The following is a 24,002-nucleotide window of genomic DNA, read 5'->3' as shown; positions in this document are numbered from 1 at the left end:
GATTTACGCTGATGCACAGTGGTCGAAAATGTGGTAATTTTGGGTAACAAAAAATCAACGAAATGCAGATACGTATTGTTTAGTTTAGTTTAATTTTTCAATCTGAAATTTTCAAATCGTTCCATAGATTTAAAAAATGGAAGCGAATTTTGAAACACGTTTATTTTTATCTCGAATCATATTGGACGGATTCGATTTAATGAAAAGTATAGATAATATTAATATATTTTATTATATGGATGAATTTTTAGAATAAATATTCCTATTTTTGACCCAAATAAGGTTCATATCAGATGACCGGTCCGGTACCAAAAACTTTTTGAGGAATTTGTCTCTAATATTTGTAAAAATGCAAGTTGAGCCTACAATTAGTGGCGTAGCTAGGGTTATTGAGGCCCGGTGCGGAGGGCTCCAAAATAGAGATGTTTGATTTAGGTCATTAGGATTTTGAGTTCATATAGTCATTTAGTGGGTAAAATGGTCATCGATAAAGGGATATGCCCATAAGGGCCGATACGCCACCGTCCGGAGAAGTAAATGATTATGTAATGGCAAATTATTTGAATGATAAATGGATTCTTAATAATTTTATTTGTCGAGTACAACAAGCCTAACGAAGACTTAATTTATTTAAAAAAAAAAAAGAGTTGCAATCACTGAGAATAATAACTAAAATTTGCTCCTGGAATAACATCGCAAATAACTTTAGCTATCAAATAACAATTACTTCAGCTTAAACATTCTTGAGAGTGATTTATTTGGCTCCTATTGTGTAAAAATGTTCCTTGAGATGACGTCTAGTTTAGTTATTTTAATGGCGAACCAATAAATCTGAGTTATTGATTTTTCATTTTATAAATAAGTTCGATATTGTCATGTTATTCCATCAGCAAAGTAAAGTTATTGTAAGTAGTATTTTTTTCACTTCCAACAAAATAATAATAAATTAAACTATTCAGCTGTTCATATCCCCAGGAATGGTCATGCAAATCTTTTTTTATTAGTTCAAGCAATGTTTAGGCCACAGATTTACATTATGTAATATTGGTCCTACCATATAAACCATTGCAGTTAAATTAATTGAAGATTCGGATAAATTCCCCAATGTATTCATTGAAGTTGATTTCTTTTAAAGCATCCCTCGAAAACAATAATTCATATATAAATTAAATAAAGCATTTACGGGCAATTGCAAAATAGGAACTTGTGATCATTTATTCATTGTCGGGCGTCGATAAAATTGTTAATGGTCTAGCTTTTGATATACGTAAGAACGTAAATTTCCGTAAATATGCTGGATTTCTCGTAGCATAGCGAAGCGTTTTTTATAGTTCAGTAATAACAACTATCATTTAATGAGAAAATCTAAGTATAAACTTGATGTCCTGGGAACGTTTTTCTGCCAATGAAATTTCAACGTCAAATGTTGGAAACTAACACATCGGAGTCGTGAACATATGCAACAGTTGAAAATTTTTTGCTTAATGTTTTCAAAAACACTAAACTTAAGTAAGGTACCGCGGGGCAAGTGGGAACGAAAAAAACGATAGTTCAAACAAATCGTTCAATAAAATTTTTAAATGTCAATATTTTTCAAATCCAACAACACAATTAAGTTTTGGCAACATATTTGCTGGTGTGTGCATGAAACTAATCGAATATTTTCGAAATTGTGAAAACCTTGGAAGAAAGTTTTAGAATGAGCCAATGGACGCAGTTACCTCGCTAAGCGGGGCAAGTGGGACACATCCAGTTTCATGCGTCAATCCACATCAATAAGTCAACCATTACAATAATAGGATTGATAAGTCATAGATTTTTAATTTTAAGTACAGTCGAAGCTCGTTATAACGACAACTTTTATAACGACAAAAGCTCTCTATAGCGACATTTTTCGGTCCCATGAAAAACATTCTGATGTCATAACTATAGGGGGAGATCCCCCAGTACCGGACACTTAAGCCACTAAATTCATAATTCGAAAACTATTGATTTTATGGGCTCGTGTTACCCATTTATGATAAATATTATCATTTTTATAGTGTACAAAAATAAATTTAAAAATATAAATATGAATTTTGACAATGCATTTTGATGATGTATTTTAGTACCAAATTGATCGATCTTGAAAGGCGGCACCCAATACCGGACACGATCTGGAAATGCCTCGAATTCTGCCAATTTGAACATCATTGAATGTGTACACTATGGGAATAGTTTATAATTACCAATATTATGCATTTGCAACATTTACAAGAATAATTTGAGTCTTTCTTAGTTTGCAAGATGCCTATCAAAAACCTCTTCCATATATGATGGAAAATAGCACATTTTACGATGTTGTTCTGAATGTTCATTCTTCTTAATTTTATTGCATGTTTGATACCATGATCGACGGAACCCATGAAAAATGAAAGTATTTTGAGACACTGACGCAATAATTACAAAGATATCATATAACAAATCAAGCTGTCCGAAACTGAGGGACAGGAGGTGCTTAACGAAAATTGTAATTTGCCAATATTTAGTTCAATTATGGTACAAAATACATTCATACTATCAAATTAGGATTATGTTCGATCATGCTTGCGGGATCCAAAGTATTTTTTCATATTCAAAATAATTACTAAAAAGGCTCAAAATTAAGAGAATACGTCAATTTTTTAAAGATTTTTAAACTTTTCTACTTTTTTGAAAAGGCATGCATATTTCAAGGATGTGTTATTCTACGCAAACATTAGTCTACATAATAGCTTTCTTTTCTACTAATACACCATCTTGATTGGACCATGATTTCTCAATGTTTCGACTTTGTCCGGTATTGGGTGCTGTCCGGCACTGGGGGATCTCCCCCTACTCTATAACGACTTTTCTCTATTGCGACGGTCCCTTGCGATGTCGTTATAACGCGCTTCGACTGTACATATTTGTTGTACATAAGGGATCAACCATAAAATACGTTACGTTTAAGGAAGAAACCCTTTATTTAATAGTATGTCACCTCACATTTAATATTAACTAAAAGTTCCTCAATAAAAACGTAAAGAAGAATTAAACATGTTCAAAATATATCATTTATTAGTTGTTAATTAAAATGTAGCACATAAACAATCAATAATTGACGAAATTATAAATATGTTTTGTTATTATTTATATGCATGGCAGAAAACCACCTTATAGAATGGAATTGTTTTCCATCACTGCTTAATTTGGTAGATGTAACAAATAAAGTTCAAATAACATAGGAAAGTAATCGTTCTCATGATGCATTTCAAATTTCAGCTGTGTGTTTGTTCAATTTTGAAGTCGTATTTCAAAAATAAAAAATTAATTAAAAAATAAGGAACAATAACTCTTTTCTTCTCCTTCTTATGCAATTACGTAATTTGAGGTTGATCTTTTTTTGATAAAAATCATTTGTTTGAATGTTTTAGTGCTACTCTCTAGCAAAATGTATGAAACGTGTACGAAAAGTTTTGATTCTGGTTTTTGTTTTGATAGGTCCCACTTACCCCAGGTACAAATATATTTTGGGGTAAGATAGACCATCGAAAATGTCATATGAAATGAAAACAAAATTCTGGTTTATCGTTAGCAGCTTGTAATAATACTAAAAATTATAGCTTACTGATGGGAATTCGATTTAAAACACATTTATTTTTTGCGAGTCAATGCAAGACGTGAAACGTGTCACAATTTGTCATGAAAGTTGAAAATGGCGCTGAAATGCCAACTGTTACATGAACCACATGGTAATAAAAATAACAATATGTTTAGTACTACATACATTCCTTGTCATTGTATCTTCAACTTTCTAGAAGAATACCCCCATGAAAAACTTTTCCTAGTTGAACTATGACGAAACGCCCCACTTACCCCGGATTCTCACTTGCCTCGGGGTACCTTATGAGTTAAAACATGGATCACAGAAACTGATTTTCTTTTAGCTATTTAAATGATAATCCTTTTGAGAAATCTTTAAATAAGTATTCTGACTATACACAAGAAGATCTAAAACAATTTTTTTTTTTAAGATGGAGTGTTAAATTTGTTTTAACATCACAGAACTTTATTGAATTGAATATTTCGTCGAACCTTCAGCTTGTTCGTGGCACTTTCAGATAATTTTGTCAAAACTTATTAGAGAAGTTCTCAAGAAATATTCACATATGTTTCAATCTTTGTTGCAACCTGGGAAAGAGACACCGATACTACACACGAAATATGAAACAAACTTCAAGATAATTTCAGATCGCCAACGACAATAAAGGCAGACTTCGCTCACCTTGACGTACCGTAATTTCGGGTGAAATTGATCATTTTTCACTGTTTTTCTTGTATGATTTCTATAAAGTTGACAATGTCAAACAACTGAATGCAGGAAAACAAGTATGAAGTTGAGCCTCATTGATTCAAGTACCGAAATTTCCTAACAAATGTAATTTTAGTGCTAAAAAATATCTCTAAAATAAAAAATCGGGAGATCTCATTTCGGGGTGAAATTGACCACTTATCAATGCGATTATTGTTCGTTTCCAAAACAACTCTACATAATAAATTTGAGCTTCCTGAATCCAAATATGCTTGCCAAATTCTTACCAATACAATATTTATTGAAATAATGAATAGGGTCGGTGTTCCCTTAGTGGACAGTCCCCTATAGTCGCACTAGTGGCTTTTTACGGCCGTTTTGCTATAAACCTTTTCAAAACACTTTTTGACATGAAGGTCAGGAGCTATTTATCTAAGTACCATTGATACACAGCTTGATTTTGTTCAAAAAATGATCTAAATATAAAAGTTTTGTAAACATACGGTTTTGATAAGTATTTTGCCAACGCCGGGATGCTAGTGCTACTATAGGAACAGAAATTAGAAATAGTGCTACTATAGGCACACGTATTCCTATAGTGGCACACGCGATAATAAATGCAAATATTTGGGTTTTCGTAGTTTTCATATTTTTCCCACAAAACGAAGATAAAAAGCTTTCAGATGATGAAAAAATAATTACGATAGCGTCATTTTTCGATTTTATACGAATTTTTGTTCTTAGCTATGCGGCTATTGGTACATCGACCCTATTTAAATTTCAAGAATAATGCAGAAAACGCCTGAATGTATGCAATTTCCTAAGGAATTTCCTGATATCTGACAGAAATTAATTTATTTCAACCAAATCAGCAAATTGACGCGAGTTTCAGTAACGAAATCTAGTTTGGGGATAATTCTTAAGTATCCTCACAAACTTTCAGGATAATACCATGTCCAAATCCTTGTCTAGAACTAGAAGTTTATTGATGTTTGTTAATACTGCACCGTATATGATTTGAAAATTTTACATAATTTTCATAGAAATGAACATTTTTGAAATCAAAAAACTTCACAACACACAATTTGGACATACTTACGACAAACAACGTTCATTCACTGCAGGTTACATTGATATTTGTACTTCATTAGGAAGAAGTAAAATCGAATGACACAGTGATCAATTTCATCCGAATTTACGGTACACAAATATCGTTCGGTTTCTACCTTCCAGATTGCACCCATCGCAAATGCTAGAAGCAAACAAATTAATATTGGACTTTCATTCGAATATTCAGGTATAATTACTTGGATACCAGAATAACGTATTTAACTATGCACCCCAACAATGATTTTCCAAGGCAACGTGATCCAAACAGGACTGTTAAGTATCATGACGCCCAAGCGACACTGAGGAAACAAGTATTTTCACTGTCACGAGAAGAAACTACCTATCATGAGCTCATTCTTTCATGTCGTAACGACGAAGCTCTCACGATAGTAATTTTTGAGTTGAGTTGTTTTGTGGATTTTCAGGGAATAATAGTGTTTAATAGGTAAAGTGGATATTTTTTCATGATTCCTACGGCACAAACAACAATTATATAAGATAATGAATTAAAAATTGAATTCATAAGATAATGAATTAAAAATTGGATCCAAAACACTGTTAACAGACTTATATCACATATACTATTTGATCAAGGGCCCCTTTAAATTATCAATTTTGGCCTCTTTTAAATCGGGTTTTGCCTGCATAGTTTACATGTTGGATTAGTTGGCCGTTTGACATAATGATTGACTTGGAATTAATTTCGGCATTTTTAAGCTTTTACCGAGATCAACACTACCGAGCCCATACCAAAAATTTTTGGTAGGTTCTGAACAAGCGTGGTGTTTGTTCAGAGAGTTTCCAAACTATGAATGTCAAAAATTGTTGTGACATTAGAGCGCATTACTAAATAAAACTCGTGAGGGGTCTGGTGGAAGATCTTTTCGGAATAATAATTTTCTCTACATCCCAGAACATAGAGTATCTTTGAGTTTGTTGCTATATACATATTTGAAAATAGTAAATTGGCAAAGAAAGTTCGCAGTTATTGATAAAGCGAACGCTCATAGAATATTTCGCTGCAGATCAAGCTGTGTTCCAGTTTGGACATAACACTTGATGAAAATTAATTGATAAAAGAAGGGAAAATTTATTTGCAAAATATTAAAAGCTTCAATCCAAAGATCTATTACTGCAGCATAATGCAAAAATAGCCTATATAAGAGAACAGATTAATTTTCGTTTAAAATGTGTAAGGCTCAAACGCAAAAAATCTTCTCACAACAAAATTTAAATGAACAACACATTTTTAAAAGAAAATAATCGTGAATGATCTGGGGATCATTCTGATCAACATTTTGGCGAGTTTTCGTCATCTGATGACCCTGGAGCATACCACTTTGCCGCACTTCCTGTGTCACCAGGTAAGTTTTTCAGTGGTATATGTCCCGCCGAAGCAGGGGAAGATACTACTCAAAACCTGAATCGAGTATTAAACTTGCAGTCTACCGAACATCCTATCGCGTATATCAACCCATATGGTGAGCACCATATCCATCCGTTTGCCAAATCGGCTGATGTCTCAACAGCATACCACTTTGCTGCACTTCCTGTGTCATCAGGTGAGTTATACAGTGGTATATGTCCCGCCGAAGCAGGGAAGGATGCTGCACAAAATATGATGAGATATCCAAATTTCCAGCAACACCACGAAACTGCAACCTGCATTGATCAAACGGACAGGGCGGTCTGTGAATCATCATCCAACGATCACAACATCATATTACCAACCATCAATGCTCGGAACGGTTTTAACGATAAGAAGTGTAGTCTGCTTGTCTATTACCAAAACGTCGGTGGAATCAACACTCGCGTTTGTGATTATCGCCTCGCGTGTTCGGACTCTAGCTACGACGCGTACGCTTTCACTGAAACATGGTTGAATAGTGATACGATATCCAGTCAGATTTTCAGCGATACTTACAGCGTTTTTCGTTTGGATCGCAATCCTCAAAATAGTTTGAAAAACTCAGGTGGAGGAGTATTATTAGCAGTAAAAGCCAGCTTTAAACCTAGGCAGTTATCAGTTCCGAATTCAGAAGCTATCGAACAATTATGGGTTGCTATCAGCTTTCAAACTAACACGTTGTTCATTTGTGTCCTTTACATTCCTCCAGACCGCTCTCACGATATGAATGTAATTGATCAACATGTTAGCGCGTTTAATTGGATCACTGATAAGATGAAAATTAAGGACAGCTTACTGATACTTGGGGACTTCAACATACCCGGCATTCGTTGGAAATTCAGCACATCGAATTATCTCTATCCGGATGTTACTAGCTCTTCAATTAGATCATCAGATGCTACGCTCATTGATAGTTTAAACATGGCACGGGTTTCTCAGTTGAATTACGTTGTAAACCACAACAACCGAATACTGGATTTATGCTTTGGGAGCATTGATGGAGACGTGCGTTTCTCATTGATCGAGGCCCCTTCTGTCTTGTTAAACCAACAACGCATCACCCGTCCCTGCTGATCGAAGTAATAGGTGCAACGCCCTGTATTTTCGTAGAACCAGTCGAATCGCTTTACAACGATTTTAAACATGGTGATTATTCTGGTATGAACACCTTTTTCTCCAATATTAACTGGCTGGATGTTATTAATCAGGATCTCGAATTATCAGTCGCAACATTCTCCAACATAGTTCTTTATGCTATAGACCAATTTGTTCCTAAGCGTATCCATAGACCTCCTACAAATCCACCTTGGAGTAATTACCGTTTGAAGCAGTTGAAAAGGTTGAAACGGTCTACCTTACGCAAGTATTCGAAGTTTAAAACCCTGAGCTGTAAGCTAGAGTGTCATGCCGCCAATGTTCGGCTCAAACGACTTAATGAGAAACTGTATCTTTCGCATCAACGGAAAATTCAGCAGAAACTGCGACATAATCCCAAGGCATTTTGGAACCACGTCAACGAACAGCGGAAGGAATCTGGTCTCCCAACGGCCATGTTCAAAGACAGCGTTGAGGAATCGTCTACAGAAGGCATCTGCAATCTCTTTCTTAGTCAGTTTTCGAGCGTCTTTACATCGGAGTATCTGGACGAACAACAGGTTTTCTTAGCAGCGAACAATGTTCCCGTTTATCCTCCAGTTGGTGATCACCCATTCGTTAATTCAGAATTTGTCTGCAAGAATTGCTCTGCTTTGAAGGCGTCAACTAGCTGTGGTCCGGATGGTATTCCTGCAATAGTTTTGAAGAATTGCTCAAGCATTCTATCCGTGCCCCTATCACAACTGTTCAACCTATCTCTACAAGCAGGATCATTCCCGGAGTGTTGGAAAAAATCGTTCGTCTTTCCGGTGTTCAAAAAAGGCAACAAACGTGATGTCAAAAATTATCGCGGTATATCTGCTCTTTGCGCTGTGTCTAAGTTGTTCGAAAAAGTGGTTCACAACTTTTTGCTGCACAATTGCCTTCATTTCATATCGGAACACCAACATGGTTTCATGCCGAAGCGTTCAACGAATACGTAGCGTATACATCATTCATTGCAAAAGAGCTTCAAAAAGGTCATCAAGTAGATTCCATCTATACGGATTTCTCAGCAGCTTTTGATAAAATCAATCATCAGATAATTGTTGCCAAGTTTAGTCGCCTCGGTTTCTCCGGATCTTTTATTGATTGGCTGAAATCCTACTTGACTGGTAGGAAAATGGCCATCAAAATTGGAGATTGCACTTCGCCATACTTTCTTGTTACCTCTGGAGTACCACAAGGCAGTCATTTAGGGCCATTGATTTTTTTAGTGTACCTCAATGATGTGCATTCGCTGCTTAAGTCGTTCAAGCTTTCATTTGCCGATGATTTTAAGCTGTATTGTATCGTCGACGATGTAAACAACGCTTGTTTCCTTCAATCCCAGCTTGACGCGTTTACAGTTTGGTGTAAAACGAACCGCATGGAGCTAAATGCAGACAAATGCTCAGTAATATCATTTTCCCGCAAACGCTCTACGTTTAATTTTGACTACAAGATTGGAAGTACTGTCCTTAGGAGAGAATCGGTGGTTGAAGATCTGGGTGTGTTATTGGACTCTAAGTTGTCCTTCAAAGAACACATTGCTTTCGTAGCCACCAAAGCATCTAAAACACTCGGTTTCATATTTCGTGTTGCAAAGCAGTTTAAAAACATTCAATGTTTAAAGTCTTTGTTTTGTTCGCTAGTGAGGTCAATATTAGAATACTCGTCAGTAGTCTGGGCGCCCTATTATCAAAACAGTATTTCTCGCATAGAGGCAATTCAGCGCAGATTTGTACGCTTTGCCTTGCGCCATCTGCCATGGAACAACCCAACTAACTTACCCATTTACGAAGACCGTTGTAAATTGATTGGTTTGGAGTTGTTAAGCGTCCGCCGTGAAATTTCAAAATCTTTGTTTGTATCAGATCTTCTGCAATTGAAAATTGATTCTCCACATTTGCTGTCGCTTCTCAATTTCAACGTACCTCATCGTCCTCTTCGTTCTAGTACTTTCATATTTCTCCATGGTGCTCGTACTAATTACGGATATAACGAACCGTTTTCCGCTATGTGTCGTTCCTTTAATCGTTGCTCACATGAATTCGATTTTCATATCCCCCGTACTACGCTCCGAACGAAATTCTCTCAGATTATTTCAGAGTCTTAACAAAATTCTCGTTGAACTCTTTTTAAGGCTAGCAAATTAAATCGTTTTTATGTTACTATTAAGAAAATAAGTGTATAGTATTAAGTTAAATTGTATCATTTGGATTGTATGTTTTTCTGTTGATACTAAAAGATGAGGAGGTTTTGCGCCCATTTGAGATAGAGCTGTGGTGCTCAACTCAAACGGGCTTTTCCCTGCTCCAAATAAAGAATAAAGAAAAAACTTTCCAACAATTCAATATAAATTTTAATTTTAAAAGTGTACATTAAAAACACCGTTCATTATCGAAAGAAGGGAAAATTTGTGATTAAGATAATATTTGTTTTCAGCATATCTCGAAAGGAGATCAAGTCTTTGTAAAGAAAATATGTTGAATATGAATCTATGACAAAAGCTCGAAAGACAAAACGTCGAAAGGACAGAAGGTCGAAGAACAAAAATGAAGGGACAAAAGGTCGAAAATCTTTTTTCAAAAAAGGAAAAATTACCCACCATGCAAATCATTTTCGACCTTTTGTCCTTTTGACCTTTTGTCTTTCGACCTTTTGTCCATAAACCTTTTAATATTGGCAGGTTCTAAAATAATCATCATTATAAAATATTTGTGTGAAGTTTGAAAATAGGGTTACATAAAACGTCACGTTTTTTCATCCAACAATAGTTAATTCTTCTTCTTTCTGGCGTTACGTCCCAACTGGGACAAAGCCTGCTTCTCAGATTAGTGTTCTTATGAGCACTTCCACAGTTATTAACAGAGAGCTCTCTTTGCCGATTGACCATTTTTGCATATGTATATCGTGTGGCAGGTACGAAGATACTCTATGCCCTGGGAAGTCGAGAAAATTTTCCAACCCGAAAAGATCCTCGACCGGTTGGATGCAAACCCACGACCCTCAGCTTGGTCTTGCTGAATAGCTGCGCGTTTACCGCTACGGCTATCTGGGCCCCGACATAACTTGCTATGCAGTTTGAAAGCGTGCAAAATTGTAATTTAGGCCTCACTAGTCCAATTGAAAATCAAGTTACTCAGGATTTTGAAATCATTCTCAATCATAAGAACGTTTCCGAAAATTCCTTGGAGACTAATTTGGAAGACGTAAGAAATATTATTAAAAAAAAAAAACAAACTTAAATATGAAAGCCCCTGGGGATGATAACATTTTTTACATCCTCACCAAGAAACTTTAAGAAAGTAGCTTATCATTCTTGGTTGATATATTTAACAAATGTTTTCAGTTTGCATATTTTTCTGACAAATGGGAAAATGCCAAGGTTGTATAAATTATAAGACCGGACAAAAATCCTGCAAAAGCTTCTAGCTATCGTCAAACCAGCAGGATTTCCTCCATCAGTAAAAGTTTTGAAAAGGTCATTTTGAACAGAATGATGGCGCATCAAAGCAAATTCAATTTTTGCCAATGAACAGTTCGGATTCCGATATGGACATTCGACCACTCATCAATTACACAGCGTAACAAAAATGACATTTTTGCGTGTCTCAAGGATCAAATTATGTGTCTCTAGTAGATTTTGGGTCGCTGAATGCCGTTTTCAGAAATGTTCTAGCACGTCACAATTTTTAGCTACAGGTCGCCAAAGTTGTACAAAACACAGGTTTTATCAGGCGTTGCAGAATTCGCTCTCATTTGAGAATGAAGCACGATCAAAGCAAGCAAAGAAAAACATCCCATCTGTTGCGGTCCACGATCGTCATTGTATCGCAAGGTGTAACAAGTCTGATAAATGGAAGCAGCGAGCGAGAGCCCCAACGAGAGAGCGATGATAAAATCCCTTTTTCTCGCTTGTTTACCGTTGGGGATAGGTGTTTTTCTTTACTGGCACGATAAACAATCCACGAACTTCCAATAACATCAGTGTCCCCCAGGCTTGGAGCATGTTTAGAGGGGTTTTATCATGCACTACTATCCCCCCAATCTGATCAAACTTGTAGCAGTATACGATAAACAGTCTCTCATAATGTGCAGCATGTTATGATAGTTACAGAGAGCGATACGTGAGAGATTCTCTCAATTTTCTCAGGATTCAATCCCTGGGTTTTATCAATGTTTACATGCTTGATCATCAAATGATTATCAAACTTTTTTTGTGATTTAATCCATCAATCATGCAAAATAGAACTTGAACTTTCAGTTTAGATATAATTTGATTGTAAATTTTGCCATTAAATTCAGTTTAAATCGTTTTTTTAACATACTTGCAGTCTCCATATAAAATTCTTCGTTTCTTTTATATGGCATAAGACAATACTTTTCAGAACCACCAAAAAATAACATTTTACCAGCGGAAGAATTATGAACTTCGTTGAAAAGTATTGTTTAACACATGAAGTTTGAATTTTGTGACAAATTAAGCAAATAAATTGCTATACAAGTTGGAAAACTTGTATGCAAGTTGGCTGAAATCGTAAAATTTAGCATTTTCAACAGTCAATATCTCAAAAACTAGACGTGCTTTGATATTTTTGAAAATGGCAATGGATTCAGCAGCCCTTAATTGAGTAAATAGTGGTATTTTGGTGCTTGAGACAAAAACGTGTTCCGCAGTGTTATTGTGTGTAACAAATTTGATTCGTTCCAACAAATCTGAACGTTATTCTACTGGTCTTGTTCTTCTCGACAAAGAAAAAGCATTGGACAGTGTTGATAGAAATTTAACCTTCAAAAATCACATTGAGGGCATTCAAACCAAATGTAACAAATTTATAAAATGTCTGTATCCATTTATTAACAGAATATTGAAACTTCGTCTAAAGAACAAGCTTTTGATCTTTAAAGAAATTTTCGGGTCAGGCATGTTGTATGATGTACCAATGTAGACTAGCTGTTGTAATACCAGAAATAAAGCTCTGCAGACGATTCAAAACAAAATTTTGAAAATGATTCTGAAGCGTCCTCCCTGGTATAGTACTAATAAGTTACATATCCGTTGTTGAAACATTGGAACAAATGTCGAATAAAATCGAAAATCATTGCAATCCTTTATTGCCACATTTAATGTGTGCTTAAGTTATGTTAATAAAAGCGATTCTTTTTGACTTATAAGCAGGTGAAACCAACTCTCCTGTAAAACATCTGAACTGCTACTTCAAATGAAATGTAATAAGTTGTTAACAAAATGTTTATAAAAGTTTAATTTAGTTTTTAACAAATTAAGATGATAGTTTTGCCTAACACAGAACATCTGGATATAAGAAACGAAGGTTATGTGAAATAATACTAAAAAAAAATAAAAACAAGAAAATAACTAATTTATTGAACGATTTACTGTTGACCTATGATGAAATGTAAGGTTACCTAAAATAAACTTTTGAGTACATTCCAGAAGTTCAAACTATGCATTTCATTGTGCCAGAGTTGCAGTTCGGTGGTATGTCTATTGTTGTACCGAATGATATTTCAATAAACCAAGCACAAAAAGCTATCGATCAAATTGCCGCTCGGCCAAAAATCGTTCGACGAAATGTTTGAAGATTTTAGACCAAATGCTCATGCGACCCAATATCCCTTCGATCAAATGTACTTTCGACCAAATGTCATCCGACCAACTGTCCTAAATCTCATAAGTCTTGGTCCCATCACTGCACATTTTCGACCACTGTGCAACCCACGTGCAACATCGGAAAAAGGGAAAACCTGACGCATTTTCTTCCGCGTGTGCGCGCAACCGCGTAAATGCGCACTGCTTCGACAAAATCTATTCGTCCATCTCGGTACACAGAGATACAGATCTTGTAAGTACCTACACATCTAATGGTGCACGGACTTTTCTCTGTGGAATGAATGGAGTTAATTGACGGGCAAACGATAATAATGTTGATGCAATTTTCCACTTTCTTGTTAATTATCGCCTCCCCCCGGCCAGTGGTACAGCCACATTTGTCTTCGCACTCAAATGAACACTAGGGCGGTTCAAAATCAGACATATTCTAGTCGATAATGCTCGTCTCCCCGAGGTAACACTGCCATCTTATTTTTTATTAGACACGACTGATTGAAGATTGAACAAGATAAGATTGAAAAAATGTGAAAATTGATTACCTGGCAACTATATAGTGTTTTTTACTGTATATTGTTTGTTTAGTTCTTGATAAGCCTAACTTTGCATGGATCAATTAATTCTTCGTCGAAATCCAGGATTACTTAAGGTGAAACATCTCGGAATCCAAAGATGGCCGGCACAATGGCCGACTTGTGACCCTACTCACGTTTTCAAAGGCACTAGGCACGAATTGTAGAGAAGATATGGGAGATGGAATTTTGAACCTTTTATGTAATTTGAATCGCCCTAATGCACATGAACAAGCGATCCCACCAGTCCCACAATCCCCAATGGGAGAAGAAAACGGGGAATGATACCATTGACCAAGGACCGCTCGGTGGCGGTGCAATAAACTGTCATAAAGAGGCGCTCTCGGAGATGTATCATTTGTGTTCATTCATTCGTTCTCGTTCACGGTTTTGAAAAGATCTGTCCATGGATTGTAAGTAGCGATCGCCATACGCCTCCTCGAAGTGAGTGACACATTCTTTGCAGTTTTCAGTCACTTGCAGAAAAGGGTTGCGCTTTCTTCATCCACCACACGCTGCGCTCGGCATTCATCGACAGAGATGAGAGATGGATTGCGATTTTCGCTCGAGAGCTCTCCAGCTAAATTGTGACAAATGGGTAGGCACTTTGCTTTGGCGTGACAAATTGTCGCCTTTTGCCCGAGATAATTAAGTAATTGACGATTGTGGCGTGAAATAGGTGGAATGGGTGAAATTTGCGAGACGACAAATTTATTTAGATTAATGATGACACTAACTTTACACGATAATGGAATTTAGCTTTAGCATTATCATTAAGCATTTCGCTTAAATTCGTAGGTGGTACAGTCCTAGACCGTTGGATGAGGATTGCCTCCTTCCCGTCCGTTACCTTAGTCAGAGATTTTGGACTAACTTCTGACTCTTAGACAAGATTGACGCCTCCTCCAAAAGTCGAGAGATGTTCTGGCCACGTCCTTGCGAAAGCTAGGGAATGGGAAGGAATGAATAAATGAACACCTACTTAAGAAAGATGCAGAGAACTCTACGACCTCTCATAGGTGTTACGGGACGTTGTGGAATGTTGATGAAAAAGGTAATGCCATAGGATACGTTTGGTAAACGTTCTGGCCAGTGAATGGTTGATATTAACGTATCGTATAACTTTACACGATAAAATTAAATAAACACGGTACAGTTAAATGCAGTTAAAATCTTCTGCAGCGTTATATGGAAAGCAGAGATCTTCCAGAAGGTTACTACTGAAATTCTCTTCATGAGTTTTTTTTTGTAAAACTTAAATAGAACTTTCTCTAGCGGTTCAACACAGCGAAAAAAATGTTGTAAATTAAAATGCATTTTCATGTACATACATCGAGCATAAAAATAAACACAAATTTCAACGACCAAGAAATCTTGTCCAATATCAAATTTACTTCAATTTTACACGATCGTGCAAAATTCAAGCATTTCTATTTGAACATTCAATGTAAATTCATATAAATCCTCATGTTGCTGTTACAATACATTAATCTGGTTTATTTTTACAGTAATCTTCAGTTTACGCTACATTGACATTTATTTTTTGTGAAGCATGATATATATGATGATTTCATGAGCTCTATTCGATTACACAGCGTAACAAAAATGACACTTTTGCGTGTCTCAAGGATCAAATTATGTGCTTCTAGTTGATTTTGGGTCGCTGAATCTGATGCCGTTCACAGAAATGTTCCAGCACGTCACAATTTTTGGCTATAGGTCACCAAAGTTGTAGAAAACACTGGTTTCATTGATGTTTATATAAAATTTAAAGTATGATTTATCAAGCTTTTTTGTGATATAATCTACCAAACATAATAAATAGGACTTGAACTTTCAATTTTGATACAAACCAGTTGAAAATTCACGATAAAATTTAGTTTAAATCGATTTTTTCCAACATGCTTGCAGTCTTCATATAAACTTCTTCGTTTTTCTTATATGGCATAATACAATACTTTTCTAATCCACCAAAAAATAACATTTTACCATCGAAAATATTATGAACTTTGTTGATAATTATTGTTTTATACATGAAATTTGAATACTGTGACAAATTGAGCAAATATATTGCCGTACAAGTTGACAAACTTGCATGCAAGTTGGCTGAAACAGTCAAATTTAGCATTTTCAACAGTCAATATCTCAAAAACTAGACGTGCCACAATATTTCTGAAAACGGCAATGGACTCAGCAACCCTTAATTTAGTAAATAGTGGTATTTTGGTGCTTGAGACAAAACCGTGTTCCGCAGTGTTATTGCTCCTCCTGTGATTCTGCCAGAAGTTGTATCAGTTTTTCTTTCAAAAATTGCTTGAGGATTTTGTTTGAAAAATCCTCTAGTAATTCCTCCAAGAACTTTGACAGCATTTTTTTTTCAATGAATTTCTCTGTGATACCATGAGGAAATCCTGTGGGGAGTCCACCAGGATTTTATGCATGGATTTTATGAACAACATTCATTCAGCAATTATTTTAGGGGAATTGTGGGTAAAATGAACAGGTTTGAGTTTCACTGTGATGAATCTACCAGATATCTTTCAAATCTTCCAAAGGTTTTGCTATGAGTCTGCTACGAATTCTACAAAAAATAAGTCATGCGGTCAACTTCTTTAACTTGATATTGAAAGCACCATCGAATTAGGAAGATATAGAGTAATAGATTAAGGTCCAAGGGAACCATCCCAACGATGAAGACTGAATTTGACTATGGTTCTATAACGAGGTACGGAGTATCGAATTATGAAAAATTGGCTTTTAAATTAAAAGGTTTTTGCCAATGATCTCGACAGTAAAACTGAAAATATTTCGAAATTATTGAATGCCTCGCAAAATTTATCTTATTGACGTTGGATAACGTCTTACGGCAACATATGGGGGTACAATTCAGAAAAACGAAAAATTGAGCATGTAACGAAAAATGGTCAGGTTTTGACCGCTAATAACTCAGTCATTTATCGATAGATTTTCAATATTTATCCATGAATCGATTGGAAATTTATCTACGCGTCGATCCAAATGGAGGACACTATTGATTATTAGCAACAAACTATTGAAATATCGTAAAACGTTGACCCCTTTCTTATCTAACCAATCACGTTCAAGCACATTTTTCGGTTCCGCTTCCCACTATAAAAGCGCACCGCACCCTGCTTCTTCCCTCATTCTTCTTTTTGCCGTCTGACTGTGAACACGGTCGGCGAGCAAATTTCGAGAGTCATTCGCGTCCTCAGTTCAGTTTTCAATAGGACGCGAATACAACACGCATTAGAACCGAAGAACCACGCATTTCGGAGCCGCAGCAACTGAAGCCGCTCATTTGAGTGCACCAGCCAGCATAATCGTTTTCGGCCAGAAATCGTCGCTACCAGCCAGTGCTCCGCTGTCATTGCCATGCGGGAGGCTAGCGCGGTCATTCTGGTTCATTAGATCGAGCGGCACAGCCGTCACCGTCCGTGTAATATTCCCTAATTTGTACGAGATGGCTGAAGAAAATCGACCAAAGCCGCTTGTTGAAGCGCACATCGTCATCCGCACCGCAAATCTCATCGGGCGAAGCAGATTGAAACCAGTGCGCCGTCAAAATGTGTCCGTGTTACGCAAATTCAACAACTCAATCGGCACTTTTCAGAGCCAACAAATGTGTTTTAAAGAGTTATTTGTATAATATTCCCTAATGTGTTTACCACATACTTGCTATAATCTCTTAATTCATCTCATAGCATCATACAATAATTGATTTATTACGAATAATTGACAATACGGCAATTTGAAGCTGTTTCCGAGGACGCAGCGTAGTTAACGTCATGCAATCGGGTCTTGTACACAGCCCCTCTGATTTTTGTATAGAAATAAAAATAAATTAAAATATAAATTGTATGGCGCGTGACAAATCTGAAACCCCCTCCCCCCATGAACCTTTATGTAATAAATGGATGGCCCCTAAGGATATTATTTCCATCTATTAAATGTAAGGACTAAAGAATATGATTATCTCTGGGATTATTCATAAGGAACGGTCGCATTTCCCAAGTGATCCATTTCATTCATAATTTCCTTGTCAATTATCGCAGTCATGATCATTGATTAGTTGCGAGTTTGGTGATGGTTTGGTGATTCCCTATTACGGACATCATTTTCATACTACAAACAGATCACCCAAAACTCTTTCTCTGTTTATTTGGAGAGCAAAAGTTACCGCCCATGCTTCTTCTTCCATCGACCGGTTCTATCGGTGTTGAAGTGTTAACCGAACCAACCAAATAATAACACTTAATATCCATAATAGATCAGAATTGACATGCAACAAATAGTTTGAAAATTGATTAGATTTTTAGATTTCTAGGTAAATCTTTCATAAGTTCGTGACGGTCCTAAATCAGAAAATAGAAGAAGCTAACGTTATCCAACGTCAACTTGGCGGTCGTATCTCGGAAACAACCTCTTACTTTTTTTAAATATTTTCAGTCAATATTTCCTCAAGATAAGGTAAAGAACCACTTGGGCACCTGCATTACTTACAATGACATGCGAGTTTTTTTTTCTCGGATGAATAGTCTTCAACCTTGTAATGAAATTTTCTTGACATTGCAAACAATTTTTTTCCTTTATTAACGAGATTTCGGCCAATGGCCTCCCTCATCTAGGAGGGATTGCAAAGAAAGATCTAAGGTAATAACTGTAAAGTGCTCTTAAAAATACTCACCTTTAGGACTTAACTCCAAAAAAACAAGATTGCGCAGATTACTTTGCAATCAGGAACAATCAAATTATTTATCCAGAGATACGTCAGGTAGAATTCTTTCAGAATTTCCACCAGAACTTCTTTTTTTTTCTCTGGTGTTCTCCCAAGAATTCTCTAAGGACAACTCTTCAATTGGTCAAATACGAAAACAGAAAATCTTATATATTCCAGAAATTCTTGTAGAAATTTCAACGGAAATTCTTACCAAGATTTTTGACGAAGTTGTACAAATATCATTCGAAAAATGTTCTAAAACATAGAATGGTAATTTCACTTACGATATTTCCAAGCATTGCTCTTGACAAAGATCAAAAAGTATTTTTAGTTGAGTATTTTCCAGTTATTGCTCTAAGAATTTCTCTACGATTTCTTTTTTTCAGATTTTTCCTCGTAGCTGTAGATATTTCGGATAATTTCAATTTCATTAGGAATTTCTTCGACTTTTTCCTAGCAAACGTTGCTTAAGGCCAGCAGTGACTGGCCTTATCTGATAGACATAATTTAGCAATATTTGTGAAAATTCCGAAAATCACGAATAAATCGTATTTAACATTTTTTTTTTGCAAAACAAGCGTGCAATTGAATTGCAATTGACTGCCATTCCCTGTCAATTTTGTGACGTATTTCAACCAAATCGCCGTACAAATACAGAGTGCAAGTGTTATAATTTGAGACAAAACGGTATATTCATTTCCTTAAGGAATCATACCAAAGTTTGTCCAAAAAATTTTGCCTAAATAGTTCAATCAATTCACGATTTACCGAGATATTCATCTATTTTTTTCGTGATTTTTCTAAGAGTTCATTCCGAGATATATTAGGAATTGTTTCATATGAATTATTACTACAAGTATTTATCTAAGAATACCTCTAAAAACACCCCAGAAGAACTCTTCTGCAGAATCGTTAAATTTTCCCCGAGAAATACCGTTCACCCCCGCTAATTTGAACGATACCTCATCATGCAAACCATCGGGATTCATTTTCAATTTGAACTTCTAGTCACCCTAGAACAGTGTTTTTGGTTACCTCTTTCAATGTTTTGTTTTGATTCTGCGTTCCGTTCCACCGTATTACATTTCACATTACTCCGTTCCATGAGCTAAATGACGTTAGAACAATTTTTAGTCTGAACGATGAGCAAATTAGCGGGGTACAAACTAAAAAGTGTTCAGATTAATTGTGGCCAAACCAACGGAGGTACCCGGTACTGCAATGATGCGTAATAATCAAAAATGAATCATCGAAGCATAACTAAAAGCCAGTTCTGGAAGAATTTTCTAGAGAATTCCTCATCAAATATTTTGAGGAATTGTTGGGACATGTTCCTAGAAAACCTATACATTTTTTTGTAGGGATTCAAACCATATCGGTGGTGCTTCAAGAATAAACATCTGAATAAACTTTAGAGAGAATTATTGAGACATTGTTTGACTCATTACTGTGTTGTTTTTTTCATAAGGGCTTATCTGCATTCATCGATTTCTCTTCATCGATGCTCTCTTTGCGCTATTGCAGAGAACTGATTCTCTTTTCATACCATATTTTTGTGCTGTAGGATGAAGAATCACTTTGTATTGCTTCATTGACAAGAAATATTTCAAATTCATCTAGCGAAAGAGAGGATCGATGAAGAGAAATCGCTCATGTCAGATAGGCCCAATTGAAATAACAGCACATATTTATGTAAAAATATCTGGAAAAAAATGCAGATATTCCAGGAATGAAACTTGACTCTTTGATACTCAAATATTAATTTTCAATCTAAATAATTCTTTTTTGCTATTTAAGTACATTTTGACCAATGATTTATTCTCATTCTTGAATTCATTAATTTCGGTTATTGATTTATCGAATTTTACTTCTTGAACATCCTTTTTTTTATTTATTTTTTTGTTACTGGTAGCCTCTTCTGGCTTCCGATAGTTGACAATAATAAAAATTTAAGCTTTGACGGTACTTCAAACATTATGAAAATTATATTTTTTCTGAAATAGATTTTATTTTCGGTGTAGCTAACGGAAAAAAAAGTTCTGGCTCTTCTTCCGTGATTAGTTGATTGGGAAAAATATAAAATGTACGAATTTTTCGATTACACATTAAATGAGACCCATGCAATTTTTTATATTCACAAAAATGGTTCAAAAGTCATAAAAAACTTTCCCGTTATGCGTATTGTGGTCCAAGGCAAGGTCCAAGCTTCAAGTCAAAAATAAAATCTTTTTGATTTCCGAGCTACGAAAATATACACACAGTAATCTGTTAACTTGTAGCGAACCATTTGGAGTACAAAAAATGTACACTGATATAAATATATTTTTTTTTCATGGAAAATAAAACTTAAATTTTAAATTACACAAAATCCCCGTTTTTAATATTTTTTAAAATTTTCCCATAGAATCTTGATAGGAAAAAGATGTTTGGGACAAAGTTTCATTATGGAGAATTTTATGATGAAGAAGAATCGCGAAAAACTAGTGAAAATGGCCTATTTTATTATTTAAATAATCATTTATTGCATTAAACTTGATATAATTCAAAAATGGCTACTTTTTGCGAGGTGATCATGATAATCATTATAGTTTAGAATGATTTAAAGATTAATATTGTATCATCAGAACGTATTTATTTTGACAAAAATTCAAAATTTTAAAAATTGACCAAAAGTTGTTCTTAGAAAAACATTTTTATTAGAAATTTCTCCATCATGAAACATTGTCTTAAACATCTGTTTCCTATCAAAATTCTATGGTGAAAATAAAAAAGAATATTAAAAATGGGGTTTTTGTGTAATTTAAAATTTAAATTTTATTTTGAATGAAAAATTAAACATTTTTTCAGTTTGTATTATTTTTTTTTTGTAGTCCAAATGGTTCGCTACAACTTCTTCATAGAACATTTTTCTCTAAAATCAACAGTTTCGGAGTCAGAATTTTTCAAATAAATTGCATGCATAAACTTATAGGCCATTTTCAAAAGTTATTCTTGAGTCAAAATTTTCTGGGACTGACCGATTTGATATGGAATTCTCTAAAGATACGTCTAAGGCAGTTGGTTATTTTTTTTTCTAGATATCTATGGAAAATACTTATAGAAATGAGCCTCGAATGTTAGAACTTAGGCAAAAATTGGCACATATCATGTGAAATGTTATCCATACAGAGTGTCCGAAATTTGAAGCTGTCCGTAATATAAATCAAAACGGTAAACACAAATTTAAATATCTCATATGGCAGCATTTTTTATTCCCTTCAGTATTACTGAATATTCAAGTTTGCTATCTTTTTTAGCTTTATTTAAATCTAGTGAAATTGTGTTACCAGTTGACAAGAGAAGATTCTCCACAACTTAACTGTACATTAGGGTGTGGCTTATTTTTCGAATGTTCTCAAATCCAAAAATTCGTGTGCTCTACTGAATTCCAATCACATAAAAAGAGAAACCTCAAATTTTGAGCCAAGAAGTAATTAAGATTTAGAGGTGGCGCAAGCGTTTTGAAGGCGATTTTGATACTTTTGGAACCATTATTTACAAAATTAAATTTATGAAAAGCTTGTGGAACAAGAAATCTAAATTAGTCTTAGTTAAAAGCAGATTTCTCCAAATTTTTCCTCATTCTACTAAGAAAAGTCATCTTTGTTTGACCATAACTTCATGAATACTGTTCTGGCATCACTGGACGGTGCCTATGCCATCTCACGATGGCCGATGAGACGTGAGAAGGGATGTGAGTGTTAGTTGGCGGGAGCAGAAGTGTCAAGAGAGAAGGAGAGAGAAGATTGTGAAAAGCGATATAAATAAAAACATAAACATGGAAGAAAAGTAGATTGATAGAAGATTAAAGTGCGGAAAGTTGGTTGTATCTTTATAAAAAGTTAGTGTTTGAGATATCGTTGTTTGTAATAATTCTATTCTTGCAGAGATACAGGTCAGTTGATCACACATATCAAGTTTCGACGATTATAAATGTAAATATTAAAATCAACCACAGATACGAGGCACGTAGGACGGTGCATGGTTCAACTGCATAGTGGAACAGAATTCAATCATCGTTTGTAAGTTTTTTTTAGGTTTGATGTTGAGCAACAACAAAATTATTGAATTTAATTATGAAAAAGGGAATTATTATATATTGTGGAAGGCATTAGGAGGATAGCTAAAAAGGAGGAATTGGAAACTAAAAATGTGAGTAGAGTATTTGAACAAATATGTTAATATTGAAAATCATTTCAACCGTATAATTTATATTACAGTTTGATCTGTCTAAAACAAAACGGACTGATTTGAAATTTTTTTTTAGCCGACTTAGGGTAGATGTACCAATAGTGGAGGTACTAAGCACGATTGAACTTCATTTAATAAATGTGCATGTTAATGTTGTAACGGGAAGTAACGGCCATTGACTTAATGAGAAAAATGATTTCATCGTAGTAATCCACTGCATGTCAGTGAAAAGTTATACCTCCACTATTGGTACACTGTTCCTTTAGTTGAGGTATATTTTTAATTTGTGTTCCTATAGTTGCGGTATCCGTTGTTTCCTTATGGGATCCTCCACTATAGAAACACTTTACCACAACTATTGGTGCAAGTTAGAAAAAGTTTATCAATTTTAGAGTGATATTCATCAGTTTTACAGCAATTTGAACGCTCTTTTCAACTATTCCGTGTATCAACAAATCAATACGTCGATTGGCAGTGTCGGTTCTGTGGCTAATGTAATAATATCAGTGGAAACGGCACTACCGCAACTATAGGAACACCCACAACTAAGGGAACACTTACCCTAGTGTTTTAACAAAAACTGCACAAAAACATGTTTTTTTAACGAAAAATACCATTTATTTTAGTTTTTCGCCAATTAAACGTTATTACTAAAGCTGAAACTGGTTTTTCTTATTTGTTTAACATTTGAAAATGTCTTTGCAATAATTTTGAATAATGTAACCTCAAAAATATTTTTGTATGAAATAAAATATCACTTCAACTCGTATTTATGATAAGATGACTTATGATCTTTAGTTGAATAGTGAAAAGGTAATGTATGGCAAAAAAAAACTTAAATATTAAAAAAAAGTTTTTTTTATTGAAAAAATATGATTTTGGGT

The 24,002-nt window shown here is 35.1% G+C and overlaps 1 protein-coding gene across 11 annotated transcripts in view; it reads right to left on the bottom strand.

Annotated features, from left to right (window-relative positions):
* LOC110679519 (disco-interacting protein 2) overlaps nt 1-24,002 on the bottom strand; it is a 207,217-nt gene that overhangs the window by 61,064 nt on the left and 122,151 nt on the right. The window lies entirely within an intron of this gene.

This window comes from Aedes aegypti, chromosome 3 (assembly GCF_002204515.2).
Source record: "Aedes aegypti strain LVP_AGWG chromosome 3, AaegL5.0 Primary Assembly, whole genome shotgun sequence".
In the NCBI taxonomy this organism is placed as follows: Eukaryota; Metazoa; Arthropoda; class Insecta; order Diptera; family Culicidae; genus Aedes; species Aedes aegypti.
The sequence above is the reverse complement of the archived record's forward strand: the minus strand, read 5'-3'. Positions and strand labels throughout refer to the sequence as shown.